The 24434-nt window shown below is 36.7% G+C and overlaps 1 protein-coding gene across 6 annotated transcripts in view; it reads left to right on the forward strand.

The window, feature by feature from the left end:
- Positions 1-24434, forward strand: part of HS2ST1 (heparan sulfate 2-O-sulfotransferase 1) — a 224509-nt gene that overhangs the window by 67779 nt on the left and 132296 nt on the right. The window contains exon 2 of one of the 6 annotated variants that reach the window (XM_049879685.1): positions 11855-11999. The exons of the other annotated variants lie outside the window; for them this stretch is intronic. The gene's annotated coding sequence lies outside the window, so the exon portion shown is untranslated. The remainder of the gene's footprint in view (positions 1-11854; positions 12000-24434) is intronic. 6 annotated transcript variants of the gene reach the window in all.

Raw genomic sequence — 24434 nt, forward strand, 5'->3', positions numbered from 1 at the left:
TTCTAATGTTGAACCATCCCTGCACACCTGGTATGAATCCCACTTGGTCATGGTGAATTATTTTTTTGATACGTTGTTGAATTCTATTGGCTAGAATTTTGTTTAGGATTTTTGCATCTAAGTTCATGAGGGTTATAGGTCTGTAATTTTCTTTTTTTGTGGCGTCTTCACCTGGTTTGGGTATCAGGGATATGCTAGCTTCATAGAATGAGTTTGGTAGTATTCCGTCCTTTTCTATGTTCTGAAATACCTTTAGTAGTAGTGGTGTTAACTCTTCTCTGAAAGTGTGGTAGAACTCTGCAGTGGAGCTGTCCGGACCAGGGCTTTTTTTGGTTGGGAGTTTTTTGATTACCTTTTCAATCTCTTCTTTTGTTCTGGGTCTGTTTAGTTGTTCTACCTCTGTTTGTGTTATTTTAGGTAGATAGTGTGTTTCTAGGAAATCATCCATTTCTTCTAGGTTTTCAAATTTGTTAGAGTACAATTTTTCAGAGTAATCTGATATGATTCTTTAATTTCAGTTGGGTCTGTTGTAATATCACCCATCTCATATTCGGGTAACTATTTTGTATCTTGCACGCTTTAGTCACTTAATAAATACTCATTGGTGTCACAATGTGGAACAAATTCAGATGTATTCATACTGGACAAGTTTTCCTCTGAAAGATAGGACGAATCCCTAACATTTGAGTTTTCACAAAAAGCAGTTTTCCAGGCCTAGAATACCAGTTTAAAAACCTTTGAGAACTATTCTTTTTCTTTCATCCTTATGTCCATATATGGCCATGAGGCTAGACTAGCATCTAAATTTTCAGATGATACTGTGATTGTGTGTTTAATAAGTCTGTGGTTGTATAACTTGGCATGGTAGAGAATATCAGAACATGGACAATATGTATTCCATCATAATTACAGTTATAACTGAATAATTGTATGTATGGTGGTGCAGTGGTTAAGAGCTCAACTGCTAACCTAAGGGTTGGCAGTTCAAATCCACCAGACACTCCTCGGAAACCCTACGGGACAGTTTTTCTCTGTCCTGTAGAATCACTATGAGTTGGAATCCACTCAGTGGCAGGTGGGTTTGGTTTGGGTTATATTAATAGAGATGGAATTATTATTTTTTTATTGTGCTTTAAGTAAAAATTTACAGTTCAAGTTAGTTTCTCATATAAAAATTTATACACACATTGTTATGTGACCCTAGTTCCTCCTCCTGTAATGTGACAGCACACTCCTCCTTTCCACCCTGTATTTCCTGTGTCCATTCAACCAGCTCCTGTCCCTTTCTGCCTTCTCATCTCTCCTCTGGACAGGAGCTGCCTATTTAGTCTCATGTATCTACTTGAGCTAAGAAGCACACTCTTCACAAGAACCATTTAATGTCTTATAGTCCAGTCTAATCTTTCTCTGAAGAGTTGGCCTCGGGAATGGTTTTAATTTTGGGCTAATAGAAAGTGCAGAGGCCATGTCTTCCAGGGTCCCTCCAGTCTCAGTCAGACCATTAAGTCTGATCTTGTTACTAGAATTTGAATTCTGCATCCCACTTTTGTCCCTCTCCGTCAGGGACTCTCTGTTGTGTTCCCTGTCAGAGCAGTCATTGGTGGTAGCCAGGCACCATCTAGTTTTTCTGGTCTCAGGCTGATGGAGTCTCTGGTTTATGTGTGTCTTTCTGTCTTTTGGGCTTATATTTTCTTTGTGTCGTTGATGTTCTTCATTCTTCTTTGCTCCAGGTGGGTTGGGACCAATTGATGCATCTTAGATGGCCACTTGCTGGATTTTAAGACCCTAGATGCCACTCACCAAAGTGGGATTTAGAACATTTTCTTAATAAACTTTGTTATGGTGGTTGATCTAGATGTCACCTGAAACCATGGTCCCTAGACCCCGCCCCTGCTACTTTATTTACTGTCCCTTGAAATGTTTGGTCGTTTTCAGGAGACTTCTTAGCTTTTGGTATAGTTCACTTGTGCTTACTTCCCCTGTATTGTGTGCTGTCCTTCCCTTCACCTAAGATAATTCTTGTCTATGGTCTAGTTAATGAATTCCCTTCTCCCTCCCTCCCCACCCTCATAACCATCAAAGAATGTTTTCTTCTGTGTTTAAACCACTTATTGAGTTCTTATAATAGTGGTGTCATACAATGTTTGTCCTTTTGCAGCTGACTAATTTCACTCAGTGTAATGCCTTCCAGATTCATCCATGTCCTGAGATATTTTGAGGATTCATGGTTGTTCTTTATTGTTGCGTAGTATTCCATTGTGTGAATTGTTTATCCATTCATCAAGATGGAATTATTTTTAAGTTGAATTGAAATATATTGATAGCACTAAAAATAAATATAGGACTGTACCTCAGTCTCTTTTGATAATGCTTTGCCCGAAAGGTGAGATCTTTTAATTGGAAAACACTGATTCCTAGGGTTTTTCATTTATGAATCTTTATCCTTATTTGTTTTTACTTTTGCTTTAGATGATCCTTCCTCTTTACTGGATTAATTGTTTTTTTCTTGGGAAATCTTGGTCAGAATAAAAGACAAATTACTAGATAAGCTGTGGCGTGAAAAATCTAACATGTATTATTGCGTTAAGGGAGAAGAATTATTCTGAAGATAGGAGAATAGATAAATAAGTTCATTCATGCATTTATGTAATCATATTTATTGCATACCTGTTTACTCCATGCCAGGCACTGTGCTCTGAGTAGGCAGTGGTGACTGAGAAAATCATGGCCCCTGCCCTAAGGGAGCTTACAGTTTAGTGGAAAAGAGAGACATTAACTAATGAACACAAAAATATAATAGCTGTTGTGGAATTTATTTAAGATCATTGCTTTAAAGACAATGTGTACAGTACTGAGTGAAAATAGTAATATTAAATGAAGAATATGTGTTGTAAAGTTATATATTGTATATATACCAATTATAGTCTCCTTTTAAAAAATGTGAAAAGAGGCTAAGGTAATGTAAAAAAAAAAAAAGGTAACAGTGGTTCTAAGATGATGAGACAGTAGTCTATTGTATGCATATATTTTACTTTAGAAATTGTAAATAATTAGATAAGCAATATAGAAGAGGAATTTAGAGGTAATGTTTAATTTTTCTTTGTTTCATTTTACAAAGATCATTGTCTTGTTAGTTACCAAGGTAGAGACCAAAAAAATGCTAAGTATTAGTGAAACATTTTGTTTACCTTGAATTTATGGCAAATAAATCCAAAATTTATTGTTATCAAAGAAGAATGTTAAATTTTGCTCAAGGAAAATAGTTTTTATTTGGGGTCTGTTTCTAGCACTGTCAGGATATCTTAGCCTAGAGTAAAAAATACAATTTTTAGAGCAACTTAATTTTTATTAATGGAAACTTGTCATTTTTATGGAAAAAAAAAAGTAGAAAATTCACTGTAGTATGTTCTTTCTGGCTAATTGAATGCATTAGTAATGTATGAGAGCATAAAATTATTATCGAATGTTGAATAACCCTGTTATTCTGAATTCGTGTCACATTCTGATTTAAAGAGCACCTCTTAGGATAACTAGTATAGTATATTGCCTAGTAATAGGATAATGCTTCAGGAATGAGCTCTGGGGAGGGAACACAGAGTTTACAGCAGGACTTACGCTATGACAGTGGTTCAGGTGCCTCTGAAGGAAGAGAAGAAGAGAGTCAGTCAACCTTGACCCTCCCCTGTTAATTCTCTTTCATTCTGGACTCTTAACATTTTGTCTGCTTAAGACCACCTGCTAGGGAACTTTTCTGTGTGCTCCTTTCCCAATTGTTCCCTTTTTAAAAATATAATTTCAACTAGGTAATAACTATTTATTGGAAACCCTGGTGGCATAGTGGCTAAGTGCCATGGCTTCTAACCAAAGCGTCGGCAGTTTGAATCCGCCAGGCGCTCCTTGGAAACTCTATGGGGCAGTTCTACTCTGTCCTATAGGGTTGCTATGAGTCGGAATCAACTCAACGGCACTGGGGAATAACTATTTATTAGATGCCTGATAAATACCAGGCATTTCATGAGGCATTTAACACTGTAAAAGTATATTTATATGTGAGAAAAACTGAGGCCAAAAAATGTTAATTTTTTCCAAAGTCACAAGTGAATTTATAGGTTTGAGTTAAAAAATAATGGCTACTGTACTAAGAAATTTAAGATTAATGTCCCAATAAGGCTTAGAAATGGATGTGGATATAGAAGTTCAAAGTCTCTTTGAAAAATTAATAGCCATATTTTGACTTAATCTGCCTAGTTTATAAGGTAATGTACCTTTGGGTTCGTTTTATCACTCAACTCTCTGTTGTTGTGTGCTGCGGAGTCAACTCTGACTCTTAGTGAACCCATAGTTCAGAGCAGAACTGCCCTATAGAGTTTCCTAGGCTGTAATCTTTATGGGAGCAGGTGGCTCAGGTCTTTTCTCCCATGGAGATGCTTGTGGGTTCTAACCACCGACCTTTTGTTTAGCAGCTGAATGCTTTACAATTGCACCACCAGGGCTCCTCAACTCTGTTTGGAAGGAAGCTTTTCTTAAGAGCCTTTTCCTCCTCCAATTGAAATTAGAGAAAATGAAAATAAAGTGACTAGCTAGGGCTTGAATGTCTATGAATTAAATAAAAGGAAGGTAAATAGATTTAATACATACTCAGCTTAATCCTGTTTTTCTTATGTATTTTTAGTAGCTTCACGTAAATTAAGTGTTTAAAAGAAATATAAAGTGCCATTTCTTACAGACAGTAGTTTAATCCAGTTGAATATAATAAATTATTTAAGTATCTGTCTAGCATTTGTAGGAAATTCAAAGAACTGTAAAACTTTCTCTGTACTTCCATCTTGAACTTTGAAGATTTTGACTCACTATTGAAGTTCTATACATATGCGTGTAAGTAAAAGCCATTGTAATAGTGTTCTTTTTACCCCCATTGGTATGAACAAGTGAGTCTTGGTGTCACAGTGGTTAAAGCACTGGACTGCCAACTGAAAGGTCAGCCATTTGAACCCACCAGCCGTTCCTCAGGAGAAAGATGTGGCAGTATGCTTCTGTAAAGATTTACATCCTTGGAAACCTTATGGGGCAGTTCTACTCTGTCCTATTGGGTCCCTTCGAGTCAGAATCAACGGCAATATTGTTAGGTGCCATCGAGTTGCTTCTGACTCATAGCAACCCCATGTACAACAGAATGAAACACTACCTCGTCCTGCACCATCCTCACATTGTTGCAGCCACTGCGTCAGTCAGTCTAGTTGAGTGCCTTCCTCTTTTTAACTGACCTTCTACTTCACCAAGCATGATGTCCTTCTCCAGGGACTCATCCCTCCTGATAAACATGTCCAAAGTATGTGAGATGAGGTCTCGCCATCCTTGTTTCTGTGGAGAATTCTGGCTGTACATCATTCAAGACAGATTTGTTCGTTCTTTTGACAGTCCATGGTATATTCAGTATTTTTTGCCAACACCATAATTCAGAGATGTCAGTTCTTCAGTCTTCCTTATTCATTGTCAAACTTTCGCATGCATATGAAGTGATTGAAAACACTATGGCTTGGGTCAGGTGCACCTTAGTCCTCAAGGTGACATCTTTGCTTTTTAACACTTCAAAGAGGTCTTTTGCAGCAAAGCTTCCAGCATCACAGCAACACACAAGCCTCCATTGCTATTGTCAGCTGACACATGCGTGGGGGCAATGGCAATGCTTTGGTTTTTGGGGGATGAACAAGTTATAGTGTACACCCACTACCGTCAAGTCGATTCCGACTTATAGCAACCCTACAGGACAGAGTAGAACTGCTCCTAGAGTTTCCAAGGAGCGCATGGTGGATTCGAACTGCCAACCTTCTGGTCAGCAGCCGCAGCACTTAATCACTAAGCCGCCAGGGTTTCCATTATGTGTATAAAGAGCCAGTATTTTGAGTTAAACATACTAAGTTTAAATCCCAAATGTGCCACTTTATTTGGCAAGAAGCAATCTTGTCAAGTCTCTGGTTTCTCATCTACAAAATGGGGGTGATAAGGCCTGTTCTATAGAGATCTTGTAAGAATTAAATGAGAAAATGTATAAAGTCAGCCAGAATGGCTTGGTCCTTTAATACTCACATTAATATATCATTAGAAAAGAATAAAATATGTCCAAAATATTCTTTCCTTCTAAGAAGAAGGATATCTTCGTCATCAAACAATATATCTTGGGCCCTTGAAAAGATTAGGTTTTAACTATCTGGAAAATGTTCTTGAGTAACTCATACTCTGAGGGTGAGGGTTCAAGTTACTTGAAGCTGTGTTGTACATTAATTTTCTATTCCTTTATATGTACTGCCTTTTATCTCAAAAGCTTTTTAGTCCTCTGTGAGGAAAGGTCTGGGTGGAAATTTTTAGAAACCTGAAAATTGACAAGAGGATTTGGGGTTGGGGAGGTTGCCACTTTATCTACTACGGATGCTTACCTAGTGCTTAGGTTGAAATTATCCCCCTACAGAAATACAGCAGTGCTGTTTTTTTTTTTTTTTTGCTTCTTTTTACTGCTGTAACACATTGTCTTTATTTCTAGACAATTTAAAAATTGGTTAGATACTGTCTTCTTTGGGGCTTATAAATATACTCTTATCTGGAAGATATATGTACTTACTATATGACCCTTCTAGGGTTTTTTAGATTCTCTGTAACTCATGTCCTTGTATCTTGGGTGGTGCAAACAATTAAGTGCTCGACTACTAGCCAAAAGGTTGGCAGTTCAACTCCACTCAGGCGCCTTGGAAGACAGGCCTGTCAGTCGCATCTGAAAAGTTACAGCCTTGAAAATCCTATGGACAACAGTTCTGTTCTGCACACATGGGGTTGCCATGACAACAACATATTGATACAGTTTGTAAATGTAGTCTAAGAAGCATGTTAAACAAGCACCTCATTCCCATTTCTGTGTAGTATTTCTCTATGAATTGCATTACCTATAAAGCATCATTTCACATTTCCATAAATTCGCATTTGCCAAATTACACCAAGAGGGAAAACTTAATATAATCATTTCATAAACATATAATCTATTCAGTCTGATTGCATTTTTTCTTGATGCAGTTTGATAAACTGCAGTTTGTATAGATACAAGGTAGTGTCCTACAGATAATAGTTTTATACATTTTATTTTTCAGTGTTCTTCATGTGGTTTGTATCCTGGAGAAATTGGATCATATATGTTTTCTTTATCCTTTATTCTGGGTAACAAAATTCTTTTGTTTTTTAGAGGTTACTAGGTCCCATAGTGAAGATGGCTCTGAGTTAGCTGTTGGCTCATTCTAGAGTACAAAAATGCTTGTGATAAAAGCTGTAAAGTGAGAACGAAGTTTGCTATACAAATGTGTTTTCTTCCCTCTTTTTCTGGGGAATTTTTTATTTAAACAAAAGTTAACAATAGTGGTGTTTCAGAAGGAAAGTGTGAAAGTGCAGTTTAATCTTTAGCAGTGAAATGTGAGACTTTATACTGAGATCACAAAGATATTTAGTAATGAGTAAGCCTAATACTTGAATAAGTAAAGCTGATTTTGGCTGTCTTTTACTACAGAATGGAAGTTGTATTGCTTCTTAAAGTATTAATAAACTAAAAAATGCATGCTTATAGCTTAATTGGGTGAGCACATCATACTTGAGCTGTAGTATTTTGACCATATATCTTCAAATAAGAAGTACACATACATACTTTTGTTAAATAATTAAATTTTCTGGAATTCGGGCAACCAAGTGAGGTACCTGAGAATAGGTTTGTGAATACTTCAAATTTCTACTCATTATTTTCTTTTGACAAAACTCTCTTTGTAGCATTAACCATATTGCTACTGAATAAAGAATAAAGTGTTTCATTGCTTGCTATAAAAAAAGTAATTTTTAAAACGGCTATATGTGTCAAAAATAAATTCAATTTGATAAAGTTGTGAGAGTTTTTTCCTTCTTTCTCAGTGCTGCCCTTTCATCTTTGCTTTTTGTGATGAAAGAGTCTAAATGTAGTTAACTTGACCACTGGATTAATAAAATGGTTGGAAAATTAAAACAAAAATCCACAGTTAATTTTTTAGTTGATCAATTTGTTTTCAATAGTACGTATTTAAATAAAAAAAAATCTAATGTAAACCATTTACTCATAGCAAACAGTTTACCCTAAGCATTGAATTATCTTTAAAAAATAGGTACCCTTATTGTATATGTGATTACCTTGGTGTTGAAGAGCTCTGATGAGTATTAATCTATATACCAGGATATGATCTCAGTCGTTTTCACAGTCTGATACTTGAAAGCTCTTAAAAGCATAAACATTATAATTTATTTCTCTCTATATTTGGTAATTTCTTAGCAACCTAGAGATGGCATGAAGAGCAGGTTATAGGGGATTAGACTTGGCTGTTAGAAATTAGAGGTCTGCCTAAACAGAGAAAGTGAAATGAAAGGTTTTTTTCAGGTAGGTTATAAGTTTATTTGGAAGTCTCAGGTTTGTAATCGAATTTATTGATTTAACATACTACTTTAGTAAATATTGGAACAACTACAATACATTATGTCAGTAACTATGCTATATAAATTTTGGGTATATAATAATAAATTGAATAGACATGTCCCTGCTTCATTGGAGCTTATATTTTTACTCAAGAATAACAAAAAAATAAAATAAACAAGATGATATCATAGAGCACTAAGCCCTATAAGTTTTAAAAAACAAAAAGGATAGAGTAAAAGAGAGTGATTGGGGAGCTACTTTATTCAGTGCTCATGGAAGGCCTCTCTGAAAAGGTTACAATTAAGATAATAAACCTCCCCCGAAAACCATTGCTGTCGAGTTGATTCTGACACATAGCGACCCTATGGGACAGAGTAGAACTGCCCTATAGAGCTTTCAAGGCTGTAAATCTTTACAAAAGCAGACTACCACATCTTTCTCCTGCGAAGTGGCTGGTGCTGACCTTTTGGTTAGCAGCTGAGTGATTAACCACTGTACCAACAGGGCTCCTTTACGATGTAATGGTAAGCTAAATTATTCAGGTTAATTTTTTTTTCACTGAAATGAGGGAAACACTGGATGCAAAATATTTTTAAGTTATTTAAAAACTAAACTCTAAAAAGACAACCACTTTTTGGATGACAGCCTGTAACCAGATAAGGACCATAGGGAGGGATGTTTCAGTACTTAATAGAACAGGAGAATAAAAGAGATTTTGAAAACAAGTTCCCGAGAAGTGTGGCCCCAGTCTGCCCTTCACACATATTTGTGTTGCAGGTACATGCACCCCTACTTGGTTTGAAATGTTCCAGTCCGGTAGTGTTCCCAGAAGCAAACGTAAGCCTCTACAGATCAGGAGCATTATCCTAGGCCTCAGTGAACTTCCACAAATAAAATTTCAAGCAAAGATAACAAGGTACACAAAGAAACAGACAACAGAATGACAATCAGCAAGAATAGAGAATCAGAAGTCCACAGACTTCAGATTTTGAAATTATTAGACACAGATTTAAAACAACTGTTTACAAATTGTGGCACACATGAAAATATCTAAAGGGAAACTATAAAAAATGACATAGCATGTATGAAAATGGATCAGACAAAATTTCTAGTAATGAAAAACACAATAACTGAAATTCATTGACCCTTCTAGTTCTGTTGAGCAGTTTGTATCAAACAAACCATCCTGCTAAACCCAGTTATAAAACTTGTACCATACATATAAAGCAATTCTTTGAAGGTATTGGAAAGTAACAAGTGCAGGCCAGACTAGAAGGGCTATGGTTCTTGAAAACAGGGAAGCTAGTAACAGTGGTTAATAGCTTGGCTGTTAACCAAAAGGTCACCAGTTCAAATCCACCAGCCGCTCCTTGGAAATCCTGTGGGGCAGTTTTACTCTGTCCTGTACAGTCGCTAGAAACCCTGGTGGCATAGTGGTTAAGTGCTACCTCTGCTAACCAAAAGGATGGCAGTTCTGATCCCCCAGGCACTCCTTGGAAGCTCCATGGGGCAGTTCTACTCTGTCCTGTAGGGTCGCTATGAGTTGGAATTGACTCGAGGGCAGTTGGTTTGGTTTTTTTGGATAGGGTCGCTGTGAATCAGACAGCGCATAACAACATATTCATTATGGTTTTTTCCCTGAAAGAATGTCCGAATTCTCCATGCTGGATAGAGCTCAAACAGAAAACAGCAGTTTTAGTGGGTTAAGGAGATAGAGATTGGAGTCAAGGCTGCCAAACAGACTGGAAGTTGAGGCAAATCCTGGAGAGGAGAGAACTGCAGAGAATTCAGATATCTGCCTATAAAACTTTCACCTAGAGCAGGACTCCCAGAAACCGATCAGAAAACAGTGGTTGTAATGCTAAAGCGCTGAGAAGAAATTTCAGTAATTTTGAGGGACACTCATTAAATAGAGTTCAAGTCGCTCAAAAATTAGCAAGTGGCCCATTTAAGCCATTATCTAGAAAACATGTGCCTCCAGGATATATTCACCCATGTGTAGTTATTTTGTTCTTAAGAGCCAAAGAGATTCTGTTCAAAGAAATACAGTAATAGCACAGCGACTGTGATCTTTTTTTTTTGAATAACATTTTTCTTTATTATTAACTTTTACTGAGCTTCAAGTGAACGTTTACAAGTCAAGTCAGACTGTCACATATAAGTTTATATACACCTTACTCCATACTCCCACTTGCTCTCCCCCTAATGAGTCAGCCCTTCCAGTCTCTCCTTTCGTGACAATTTTGCCAGCTTCCAACTCTCTCTAGCGACTGTGATCTTTTATGGAAGAGTTAGGCTGTGTCCCAATTACAAATGTTGGTTAGATTTTAGAGATTAAACTGTGAAAATAATACATCTTTGGATCATAACTGTCCATTATCTGAATGAAGCAGTGTATGATCCTTACTTTTCTTTTGCTGTATCTGATTGCTACAGGAGGTAAAAAGTATTTAGAGATTAAGGACATCCTTGTGTTGGGTATGTACATATTTCTTTAAGTCATCTTTTTGTTTTTATCATGTTAAAGCTTTCCAATTTATCTTTGCTCTCATAAACAACCAACTTTTAAGTGCTTACAGAAATTTGATGTAAAGCACTAAAATGTCCTCAGGATTCACCAGCACAGTTAATGCTTGAACAAATGCATTCACCATCCACAGGAACATACAACACTCAAGAACATGTTTTTTTTTTTTTTTTAAATAGGTCAATGAATTTTCTACAGAGCTGTTGCTAACAGTTATTTTTAAAGTACCTTTTCAAATACGCTTGTCTAAGTCAGCAAGTCCATTGCACTAGAAAGCTTCCAGGCAATAAATAAAGCGGAGCACTGAACAAATTGGTTGTTCTCTCAAGTGACATGATGCCTCTATTTTACTTACTGTTCACAATAATTTTACTACAAAAGTGATTCCTTTTTTCTTCTGAGTAGGAATTATTAATTTTTAGGGGCTTTTATAACATTGTTTTTATTAGACCTTAAGATCTCACATTCTCTTAGGTTTCTTTTTCTGTGTGTGCACGTGCATATACACACACATTTAATATAGCTTTTGAAAAGTTGGTCTTCCTTCAATAAGAAATTTTTTTTTTGCTATGTTTCAAGCATCTTCTATTAAACTTTTTAATGTAATTTGCTAAATATAATATTTTGGTACTTCCTCCTAGAATCTAATCCCAAGGCCAGTGTTTTTTTTTTATATGTATAATTTTTATTGAGCTTTAAGTGAACATTTACAAATCAAGTCAGTCTGTCACATATAAGCTTATATACACCTTATTCCATACTCCCACTTACTCTCCCCCGAGTCAGCCCTTCCAGTCTCTCCTTTCGTGACAATTTTGCCAATTTCTAACCCCTCTACCCTCCCATCTCCCCTCCAGACAGAAGATGCCAACACAGTCTCAAGTGTCCACCTGATACAAGTAGTTCACTCTTCATCAGCATCTCTCTCCAACGCATTGTCGAGTCCCTTCCATGCCTGATGAGTTGTCTTCGGGAATGGTTCCTGTCCTGGGCCAACAGAAGGTTTGGGGACCGTGACCGCCGGGATTCCTCTAGTCTCAGTCAGACCATTAAGTCTGGTCTTTTTATGAGAATTTGGGGTCTGCATCCCACTGATCTCCTGCTCCCTCAGGGGTTCTCTGTTGTGTTCCCTGTCAGGGCAGTCATCGGTTGTGGCCGGGCACCATCTAGTTCTTCTGGTCTCAGGATGATGTAAGTCTGTGGTTCATGTGGCCCTTTCTGTCTCTTGGGCTCATAGTTATCGTGTGACCTTGGTGTTCTTCATTCTCCTTTGCTTCAGGTGGGTTGAGACCAATTGATGCATCTTAGATGTCCGCTTGTTAGCATTTAAGACCCCAGATGCCACATTTCAAAGTGGGATGCAGAATGTTTTCATAATAGTATTATTTTGCCAATTGACTTCGAAGTCCCCTTAAGCCATAGTCCCCAAACCCCCGCCCTTGCTCCGCTGACCTTTGAAGCAGTCAGTTTATCCTGGAAACTTCTTAGCTTTTGGTCCAGTCCAATTGAGCTGACCTTCCCTGTATTGAGTGTTGTCCTTCCCTTCACCTAAAGTAGTTCTTATCTACTAACTAATCAGTAAATAACCCTCTCTCACTCTCCCTCCCTTCCCCCCCCCATAACCACAAAAGTATGGGTTCTTCTCAGTTTATACTATTTCTCAAGATCTTATAATAGTGGTCTTATACAATATTTGTCCTTTTGCCTCTGACTGATTTCACTCAGCATAATGCCTTCCAGGTTCCTCCGTGTTATGAAATGTTTCACAGATTCGTCACTGTTCTTTACCGATGCGTAGTATTCCATTTTGTGACTGTACCACAATTTAACCATTCATCTGTTGATGGACACCTTGGTTGCTTCCGTTTTTTGCAATTGTAAACAGAGCTGCAATAAACATGGGTGTGCGTATATCTGTTTGTGTGAAGGCTCTTATTTCTCTAGGGTGTATTCCGAGGAGTGGGATTTCTGGGTTGTAAGGTAGTTCTATTTCTAATTTTTTAAGAAAACGCCAGATAGATTTCCAAAGTGGTTGTACCATTTTACATTCCCACCAGCAGTGTATAAGAGTTCCAATCTCTCCGCAGCCTCTCCAACATTTATTTTTTTGTGTTTTTTAGATTAATGCCAGCCTTGTTGGAGTGAGATGGAATCTCATCGTAGTTTTAGTTTGCATTTCTCGAATGGCTAATAATCAAGAGCATTTTCTCATGTATCTGTTAGCTGCCTGAATATCTTCTTTAGTGAAGTGCGTGTTCATATCCCAAGGCCAGTTTTTAGAAATTCATTTGAAACCTTAACAGTACTGTGTGGCTGTCACCTGGGAACTTTTTTTAAATTGTGCTTTAAGTGAACGTTTACAATTCAAGTCAGTTTCTCATACAAAAACTTAAACACACGTTGTTATGTGGCCCTAGTTTTTCTCCCTATAATGTGACAGCACACTCCTCCTCTCCCCCCTGTATTTCCCGTGTCCATTCAACCAGCTCCTCCCCCTCTGCCTTCTCATCTCGCCTCCAAACAGGAGCTGCCTGCAGTCTCATGTGTCTACTTGAGCCAAGAAACTCGTTCCTCACCAGTATCATCTTCTGTCGTACTGTCCAGTCTAGTCCCTGTCTGAAGAGTTGGCTTCGGGAATGGTTTTAGTTTTGGGTTAATAGAGAGTCTGGGGGCCATGTCCTCTGGGGTCCTTCCAGTCTCAGTCAGACTATTAAGTCTTTGTTTTTTTTTTTTTTTACTAGAATTTTTGAGTTCTGCATTCCACTTTTTCTCTTGCACCATTAGGAATTGTCTGCTGTGTTTCCTGTCAGGGCAGTCATTGGTGGTAGCTGGGAACCATCTAGTTCTTCTGGTCTCAGGCTGATATAGCCTCTAGTTTATGTGGCCCTTTCTGTCTCTTGGGCTCATATTTCTTCATTCAATGAAAGTTCTTCATTCTCCTTTGTTCTAGGTGGGTTGGGACCAACTGATGCATCTTAGATGGCTGCTTGCTAGCTTTTAAGACCCCAGACACCACTCACCAAAGTGGGATGTAGAATATTTTCTTAATAAACTTTGTTATACCAATTGATCTAGATGTCCCCTGAAACCATGGTCCCCAGACCCCTACCGGTGCTGGTCTGTCCCTTGAAGTGTTTGGTTATATTCAGGGAACTTCTTAGTTTTTGGTTTAGTCCAGTTATGCTGACTTCCCCTGTATTGTCTGTTGTCTTTCCCTTTACCTAAAATAATTCTTGTCTACTATCTAGGCAGTTAATACCCCTCTCTCTTCCTCCCCATCCTCGTAACCATCAGAGAATGTTTTCTTCTGTGTTTAAACCTTTTCTTGAGTTATTATAATAGTGGTCTTGTATAATATTTGTCCTTTTGCGACTGACCGATTTCACACAGCATAATGCCTTCCAGATTCATCCATGTTATAAGATGTTTCATGGATTCATCATTTTCTTTATTGTTGTGTAGTATTCCATTGTGTGAATATACTATAGTTTGTTTATCCATTCATCCGTTGATGGGCACCTTGGTTGTTTCCATCTTTTTGCTATTGTGAACAGTGCTGCAGTGAACATCAGTGTGCATATATCTGTTTGTGTGAGGGCACTTACTTCTCTAGGATATATGCCAAGGAGTGGGATTGCTGGATCTCATGGTGGTTCTATTTCTAGCTTTTTAAGGCAGCGCAAAATCGATCTCCAAAGTGCTTGTGCTATTTTACATTCCCACCAGCAGTGTGTAAATGTTCCAGTCTCTCTACAAGTTCTCCAACATTTATTATTTTGTTTTTTTTGGATTAATGCTAGCCTTGTTGGGGCAAGATGGTATCTCATTGTAGTTTTGCTTTGCAGTGATCTAATGGCTAATGATCGTGAGTGTTTCCTCATACATCTGTTAGCTACCTGAATGTCTTCTTTGGTGACGTGTCTGTTCATATCCTTTGCCCATTTTTTAATTGGTTTTTTTGTCTTTTCGTTTTCGAGGCTTTGCAGTATCTTGTAGATTTTAGAGATTAGGCGCTGATCCAATTTGTCATAGCCAAAATTTTTTCCCCAGTCTGTAGGTCATCTTTTTATTCTTTTGATGAAATCTTTGCATTAGCAAAGTGTTTGATTTTTAGGAGCCCCCAGTTATCTAGTTTCTCTTCTGGTGTTTGTGCGTTGCTAGTAATGTGTCTGTATACCGTTCATGCCATTGTATTAGGGCTCCTAGCGTTATCCCTTTTTTTTTCTTCCATGATCTTTATTGTTTTAGATTTCATATTTAGGTTTTTGATCTATTCTGAATTAGTTTTTGTCCATAGTGTGAGGTATGGGTCATATTTCATTTTTTGCAGATGGATATGCAGTTATGCCATAAGAGACTGTTTTTTTTCCCTATTTAATGGACCTTGGGCCTTTGTCAAATATCACCTGCTCATCAGTGAATGAATTTACATCTGGATTCACAGTTCTATTTCACTGGTCTAAGTATCTGCTGTTATACTTGTACCAGGCTGTTTTGACTACTGTGGCGGTATAATGTGTCACCTGGGAGTTTATTGGAAATATAGAATCTTGGTCTCCACCCCAGACTTACTGACTCATCATTTGTATTTTTAATAAGCTCAAGTGGTTCATATGCCTATCAAACTTTGAGAAGCACTGATCTAAGAGCCTGTTTCCTGGTGTGTATTTCCAATCTACCTGACCATTAAAGAGAAAAATATACAAAATGCGCAAATCAAGGCATTTTAAAAGCTTTCAAGGAATATTTCAGAGACTGATGTAATCTGTACTTTTTAGAAATATTTGTGAAATATTTATTTTGTTCTAAGTGCCTTACCATGCCATTTGTTTTACCCTCTTCCTTTTGTTTATCTAATCTAATCTCACACATTTAGCACTTAGCTGCCCGCTGTAGAATTTTTAAACCAGTGTCAACCCTAACGTCTTTCACTTGGGCTTTTATATTTCTGACTTGTCATAGGATATTCATCATGCCTTAAAAGGAATATATGATCATCCTTTTCAAAGCCTGCTTTGTTTCCTAACTTCATTTTGTTAATCATATATCCAATAAAGCCTCATACCCTCCACAAGTCTTTTCACAACTTTTTTTAAGCATACAGTAATTTCTGCTATCTTTGTTTCTATAATCCCTTTTATCTCTTTTATAAGAGATGGAGATCAAATTCATGTCTTCAACACAACTCCGTATTTCCACATTACTTCTATTTCTAATATTTTCATTTCTGACAGTAAAATGTGTCTTTGAAATGCAACATTTTATTTTGGTAAAAAATGCCCTAAATCATTCAGTTGAGAATAGTTATACCAGCAAGTACACCTTGCCAGTTGGTTGACTGTTTGTGAACATGAATTTTTATATGTTTCTGTGTTTTATAGTAAACTAGGTTTTCATGTGATGCAGTAACTAACTCATTAAAAATTTTTCAACTCATTAAAAATGAAACAAAACTAAATAAAAACACAACAGTAGAATAGTTCTTATAAGGAAACAATCAGCATCCTCTCCTTTCGTTAGGTACTTGTTTAGATGGTGGTACATAGAAGCGGAATTAACATTTGTGTTTGGTTGTTTAGCGTAAAATGAAGTTATGAGAGTCTGCATTAGATTATAAAATGGAAACTAATGAATACTAAAAGAACACAGTTTTTTTTTTTTGTGCTTTAAGTGAAAGTTTATAGTTCAAGTCAATTTCTCATACAAAAACTTAAACACACATTGTTATGTGACCCTCGTTGCTCTCCCTACAATGTGACAGCACGCTCCTCCTTTTCACTCCGGATTTTCTGTGTCCATTCAATCAGCTCCTGTCCCCCTGGCGTTCTCATCTCACCTCTGGACAGGAGCTGCCCACTTAATCTCCTGTATCTGTTATCCGTTGAGCTAAGAAGCACACTCCTTACAAGTATCATTTTATGTCTTATATTCCAGTCTAATCTTTATCTGAAGATTTGCTTTTGGGAATGATTTCAGTTTTGGGCTAACATAGAGTCCGGGGGCCATGTCTTCCAGGGTTCCTCCGGTCTCAGTCAGACCGTTAAGTCTGGTCTTTTTACTAGAATTTGAGTTCTGCATTCTACTTTTCTTCTGCTCCATCAGGGACACTCTGGTGTTTTCTCTGTCATAGTGGTCACTGGTGGTAGCTGGGTACCATCTAGTTCTTCTGGTCTCAGGCTGATGGAGTCGCTCTCTGGTTTATATGGCCCTTTCTGTCTCTTGGGCTCATATTTTCCTTGTGTCTTTGGTGTTCTTCATTATCCTTTGCTCCGTGGATTGGGACCAGTCATTGCATCTTAGATGGCCACTTGCTAGCTTTTAAGACCCCAGACACCACTCACCAAAGTGGGATGTAGAACATTTTCTTAATAAACTTTGTTATGCCATTTGACCTAGATAGCCCCTGAAACCATGGTCCCCAGACCCCCACCCCTGCTACTCTGTCCCTTGAAGTATTTGGTTGTATTCAGGGAACTTCTTAGCTTTTGGTTTAGTCCAGTTGTGCTGACTTCCACTGTATTGTCTGTTGTCCTTTCCTTCACCAATATAATTCTTGTCTACTATCTAGTTTTTTTTTTGTTGTTGTTAGTGAATACTCCTCTCCCTCCCTCCCCACCCTCGTAACCACCAAAGAATGTTTTCTTCTGTGTTTAAACCTTTCCTTGAGTTATTATAATAGTGGTCTCATAAAATATTTGTCCCTTTGTGATTGACTAATCTCACTGAGCCTAATGCCTTCCAGATTCATCCACATTATGTGATGTTTCACAGATTCATCATTGAAAAGCATACATAATTTCTAGCTGAGGAATGTTAAAGATTATTTGTTGCTATTTGCTGTTGAGTGGATTCTGAACTCATTGTGACCTTGTGTGGGGAGTAGAACTCGAGGGTTTTCAAGGCTGTGACCTTTCAGAATCAGATGGCCGGATCTGTCTTCCCAGGCACCTGTGGGTGTGTTCGAGCTGCCTACGTTTCCCCTAGTAGTCAAGTAGTTAACAATTTGCATCACCCAGGGACTCCTTTAAACATCATGTTGTTGTTAGGTGTTGTTGAATTGATTTTTGACTCATAACAACCCCATCTGACCTAGTAGAACTGCCCCATAGGGTTTCGTAGGCTGTAATGTTTACAGCAGCAGATCACCATCCGTGGAGCCCCTGGATGTGTTCAAGCTGCCGACTTTTCTGTTAGCAGCCAAGCACTTAACCGTTGTGCCGCCAGGGCTCCTTTAAAGATTATAGCCCCCTTATCCTATAGAAAAGGAAACCAAGATAGCGATTAACTGCCTGTTCCTATTTCTTGCCAAGATAGTATGCAGAATACACCTCTCAGCATCTGATTTTTAGTCTGAGATCCTGAAGCTTGAAGATTAAAAATTTTCAAATTATGTTCACTTTCAATTTGCAGTAAAAGGTTAGCTATCGGATTAATGACAGCATTTGGCATTAGGTTGTGCACGTGAGTAGTTTTAACACAAAAGACTTCAAGTTCCAAAAAATGATCCAAAGAGTAGAATGTACTTGGTAGTTTGTTGTAATGGATTGTTGGAACATCTAGAATTGTACAGTTAAAAGCATGTGAGGTTTTGCCAAGTTTCGTTTTGTGCATTTTTTTCCTCTCATTGCCTTTTTCTTTGTAAGGCATGGCGAGCCTTTTACCCTTTTTAGGCTTTGTATGTTTCAGCTATATAGCACAGTGGGAAAATACTCAGTTTCGCACTTGGGAAAATACTCCCTTTTGTGGAATTGTAACTACTGAAACAATTTTACCCTCAGTTGTTTTTATTGAAGAGTATCCAAATTCTGCTAACACTTTAAAGATACTTAAGAAACCAGTCAGTCAGGATCAGAATTAATTTTTGCTTCCTTGTGTTCAGCAGGTTCCCATAAGTCTAGTGTCTTCTGGTATTTTATAGTGTCAGGCCTAGTGTCTTGCAGTGCCAAGTGTAATGGGGAAAAGCTTTTGTGTTTATTCAAATTTGCATAACCTGTATGATTTCAGTATATTACTTGGGAAATAGGAAAAGCAAATGAAAAGCTAGAGCAAAAATATTAAAAAATTTTTTTTTTCCTTTAAAATGTTAAAATGTTTCATGGGAGGCAGTCAGAAGAGAGAGGTGCTGTATAAGTAAATAACTTTGAATTTATTGTACATAAACAGTTTCTCGTAATCTGTTGCGTGTTTTTTCAAACCAAGTTCCTGTCTCCAAAAGATATTCATATAATCTCTGTGTAAAATTTTGTTAGAATCATGAGATTCAAATCTTTATTTCCTTTTGGGAAAGAGAGTCTATTTTAGTACTTTTTTTCCAAATCTTCTTTGCCCTGTGCATATGTATAGGCTATCTGCAGGAGGGGAAATTTGAAATCTAAATTTATTGTAATTTCACATTTTTACTTTTAAATGGTAAAAAAAGAAAGGGAAAAAAAATTGGAAATAGTTTTTCTCCGAAAATTAAGAGAAAGACCCTTTTAGAACATTGAAGCTCAAAAAACAAAAAACTTAGAGTATAATCTATAAAGATTCTTCAGAGGAAGTTTTTATTGTGGTACCATTGCCTTTTTATTTTTTATAACATTTGTTTTTAAATGTTTTGATCAGTGACAGCTTTGTATGTGGCTACTGTTAAGACTCTTAAATGTTAAAGCTTTTTCACTTAATTTCTACATAGTTTTTTATTTTCTGTGTCTTTTCCCAAAATATATTATCAATTCCTTTTTCTCCTTCCACCAAATAGTTGTATAGTTCACTTTTTGGTAACCCTTTAAATCCTCGTTTAGCTCTTGATGGAGCCTTTTGGGGATCATTTCAGGACATTTGTAAATCATTGCTCAGTCTAGAGTGTAGGCTAGAACAATAGTGCTTCAGACTTTTTGGCTGTGGATCTTTTTAATTCAGAAATTTCATAGAAACTTAGCATATATAAATTTAAGACACATAAACGTACTGTTGCTCTTTTGAAGCAGTAGGCTCACAGGTGGAGTGTGGGACCCAATGTACTTGTGTGAGCAAGGGGGTGTATGTGATCCAAGCCCCTCGGGCTCCACAGATCCCAGTCCAGACTGGAAGACTGGGTCTTTTAGTTAGTGATGGGTCAGGTGAAATTGGAGAGAGAAAGCAGACTGTTGCTACTTCATAGGTTTTGAGGAGACACTTGATTGATTATGGTTGATTTCTTAGATGTAGGACATAAACCAAAAAAAAAAAACCTGTTGTCATCTAGTCCATTCCGACTCATAGGATTACATAAAAAGTTGTGCAAGATGCATTACATCCGTTTTGTGCTAGGTATAGAATTAATTGAGAGAAAAACGATAGTATGCACAGGGTCTTGAAGTTGAATGGAAGCTTGTCATTAATATTTATACTAAATGAGATTTTATACACAGCCAACGTTAGAAAATGATTTTCAAAAGCTTACTATATTCATGAACAAAGCCATTGAGGTTTTTTTTTTTTTCCTATTTTTATAAAGTAGCATTATAAAGTTAAGCGCTTACATACTACAGACCCGTTTGATCAGTGGCTTTGTGTTAAGGCAAAAATAGTCAATTTTTATAATTCCTTTTGTGTATGTCTTTTGCATTTTGCTTGATGCTGTTACTTTTATAGGTACTGTCAGATTTGTAATTATTTTTTAGTCAGTAGGTTAGTGTAGCCTCTTGTTTGTTTTTTAACAACAGAATTTTTAGTATGTGGCTAAGAGAAATGTTTGCTTAATGCTACCAAACGTAGTTTCTGAATACTTTGTGTTGTTGATCATTTATTGATTCAGAAAATATTTATTGAATGCCGGGCAGACATCTCAAACATTTAACTTTAAGACCCAGAGTATATGATTATGTGTCATCATTTACTAAGGAGATGTTTGTCAGAGGAACGCATCATACAGCAAACATTGTTTATAAGCTTTTATAAAAGGATATTTACCCCTGTATTAGAGCTGCTGTCATCTGAAGAATGACAAAATTGTGTTGTACCAATCTGCTTGTCTTTCCTGAACTAATTCAATATATAGTTTGATATGAGAATATAAAAGAAAAAAAAAAAAACCTATCAGGAAATATCTGTCAGTAGACTTATAACCAACACTAATGGTGCTGTAGAGCTTCAGGTTTTTCAAATATTAAGAGTTAAAATGAAATTTTAGAAGCCATATAGTCCACTCTCTCAACCAATATAGAAATCCACTTGGTATCATTTTTGATAGGCCAGCATCAATCCTTTACTTGATTATTTTTAGAAAAATGATGTTAGTAAAGGGCAGTCTATTTCATTTTTAAATTGCTCATTACTGGAAAGCTCTTAGTTGGTTGAACTAAGACCCGTTGCTGTTGAGTTGATTCCTATTCCCAGTGACTCTGTAGGACAGAGTAGAATTGCCCCCACAGGTTTCCAATTGACTTCTAGAGTTAAAAATTTAAGCCTAATCTAATCTAATCTAATCTAATCTAATCTAATCTAATCTAATCTAATCTAATCTAATCTAATCTAATCTAATCTAATCTGGCATTGCACATGATGGCAGTTGACATATTTAAAGATAGTTATCATGTTCTTCTAGTAGTTTTTTTTTTTTAACTATACCTTGTCTGTATCTTTTAATCTAAATCTTAACTTCAGGAGGATCATTTATCGTAGTTATAAATTCTCTTTTCCTCACTTAGAGGCAGAATTCTCTTCCTTATATGTTGGCTTTATCTTTTTTCTTGGGCTTTCATGTTTTATGCCTTGATAGTTTGAGAACTTTTTGGAGTAACCGATCCTGTAATTGTCCTGTAATTAAGTGTTCAAATAGATAAATCTTTTTAGGCAAAGAAAATATTTTATCTCTCTTTGTATATTAAAAAAATTAACTCTTAAAGTAATTATAGTTAATGTTACAGTAAATATTAAGGAATAGCCATTTAAAAATTAATTACAATAAAAGACAAAGTTAAGTCATATTAGCAGTTCTGTGTTTAATTAGACATCAGTGATTTACGCGATTTGCAAAATAATGACATCATTAAAATCATCTCTTTTTAGCAGTCCTGGATTCAGTAATATAAGATGAAATAAATTTATATTTTTGTTAACCTCTATTAGTAGTGGAGAAAACTAGGGGAAAGAAAGAATTCTAGGAAGATGCAAAATAGTCATGAAGAGAAGAATCTTAAGAAAAATACAGTAACAAAATTAATTGGACAGAGGCATTAATAGCAAAGTTCTATGTATTTGCCTGTGATGTTTTTCCAGCCCACTCAAACTCAACCGTGCACTGTTTTAACCACTGTATTTTAAATCATTGCTTGCTGGATACGTGAATATTCAGATTGCTTTTGTAGCATGTTTAAGTGATTCTCTTTTTCTAGTTAAACTGAGATGTTCCTGAAGTGTAATTTAACAATGAAAGATACCACATGCCAATCTTTGCTCTCCTGTAATCACAATACCAAAATTTAGTGTATTCGGAAGGACTGTCTTCTGGTGAAATAACTTTTTTATTAGGATTTTTTGGAATGAGTATGTAGCTGTCCCTTGGAATACATGGAAGATTGGTTCCAGGGCCCCCGCTCAGATGCCAAAATCCACGAGTACCCAAGTCCCTTATATAAAATGGTGTAGTATTTGCATATACCCTGTACACATCCTGCAGTATACTTTAAATCATCTCTACATTATCTAACACAATGTAAATGCTATGTAAGTAGTTGTTATACAGTACTGTATTTAGGGAATAATGGCAAGGCACGAGGTGAACAGTGCTCAAACCAGGAGTGCTGGAGAGAGGCTGGGGATCTGTGAAATGGTGGGAGGCTACAGCAGGGTGATCAATGTAGTGTGCTGTGCACAGAGAATTGAAGTTTTGCTTTTTGGAACTTTTTTTCTGAATATTCTCCATCCAGAGTTGATTGAGTCTGTGGATGCAGAACCTGCAGATACAAAGGGCAGACTGTTATTGCAGAAAGGAGTAAATTTCTGTAAACAGTTTTCTGGGCAGTGGAAGATGACATTACCCTTTACCTCTACTTATTCCATGTGAAGAAAATACTATATTTTTAGCTGAGTGTGGAGAAAGATATCTTTTTAGAGCCATATTATTTTTATATAAAAATAGGGTATTTCATAATATTTCAAGTGTAAGGTGGAACAGGGATAAGTCTTGTTGAAACTGTCATAATGAAAAATAAAATTTCTGGATAAACATTCTTATGGAATTTTATAATAGACTATTTAGTGTCCCAGAGATTTGAGGAAATGCTTACAGTTTTCCTCCTAATGTTTTCTGTTACCTTAAAATGCACCCCTAACGCCTAGGGATAATAGTGAATTCAGGAAAAATCTCAGCATTGACGTGACCCACTCAGCTCATTTATTGCTGGCAAGATATTCACAAAGAGACATTTAGTAATACTGTGAGCCATAGGAGTTGCTGAGCTAGTTCACTATTATAGCACAACCCAAATATGGAGGAAACCCTTAAATAAGGGACATCAAAGTAAATAATGCACATAGAGCACTTAGTAGTCATCAGGGACTGGTTTGCACATATAGGCAATGCCTGCCTACTGATTGATGAGGTCTGTTACCATGAGATTGTGTTTATTAAAGACAACACATCAGTAATTCTATGTACAAATGATTAATAACCACAATGATTATAGATTTTAGTTAATTAGAATGGTCAAGTAAAGAAAAATTCTGAATCCGATTAATTTGAATCATTTCATTATATTGATTCATCTACTTGAAATTATTAAAGCTTAACATTGCTACTTAAAGTTATGCTATGAGTATTTAAAGTTTGAATTATTTTTAGTCAATTCTTATAATATTAACTATTATGATTAATCTGAATTAGATGTTCAAGTATTTGCTAACATAGGATATTGCTTTAATTGCTTTATTAGCAAAACTTTGTTTACTAGCCATTACTGAGCTAGAGTTAAAAATAAGTCGTTAACATTAATATTTTGATATATAATTTTTATAGTCCTTTCATTAAGTGGAGTAGCAGGTAAGAGCTACTGCTGCTAACCGGAAGGTCAGTGGTTCAAATCCACCAAGTGCTCCTTGGAAACTCTATGTGGGCAGTTCTGCTCTGTCCTGTAGGGTCACTATGAGTCAGAATTGACTTGACAGCAACGGGTTTGGTTTCAGTTTTACGTTTTCATTAAGTGGATACAGGCATACTAGCACAGGTTCCTGGGGGGTGCGAATGGTTTGCTCTTGACTGCAAACTGAAAAGCTGGCAGTTCGAATCTACCCATTGGTGCTGTGGAAGAAAGGCCTGGCAGTCTGCTTCCATATTGATTACAGCTAAGAAAACCCTGTGGAGCACAGTTCTACTCTGAAGCACATGGGGTTGCCATGAGTTGGAATCGACTTGAAGGCAATAAGTTTGGTTTGGGCTTTTTTTTTTAAGTTTAGTATACTAGTACTTTTTAACCT

Source organism: Elephas maximus, chromosome 3 (genome assembly GCF_024166365.1).
Source record: "Elephas maximus indicus isolate mEleMax1 chromosome 3, mEleMax1 primary haplotype, whole genome shotgun sequence".
NCBI lineage: Eukaryota > Metazoa > Chordata > Mammalia > Proboscidea > Elephantidae > Elephas > Elephas maximus.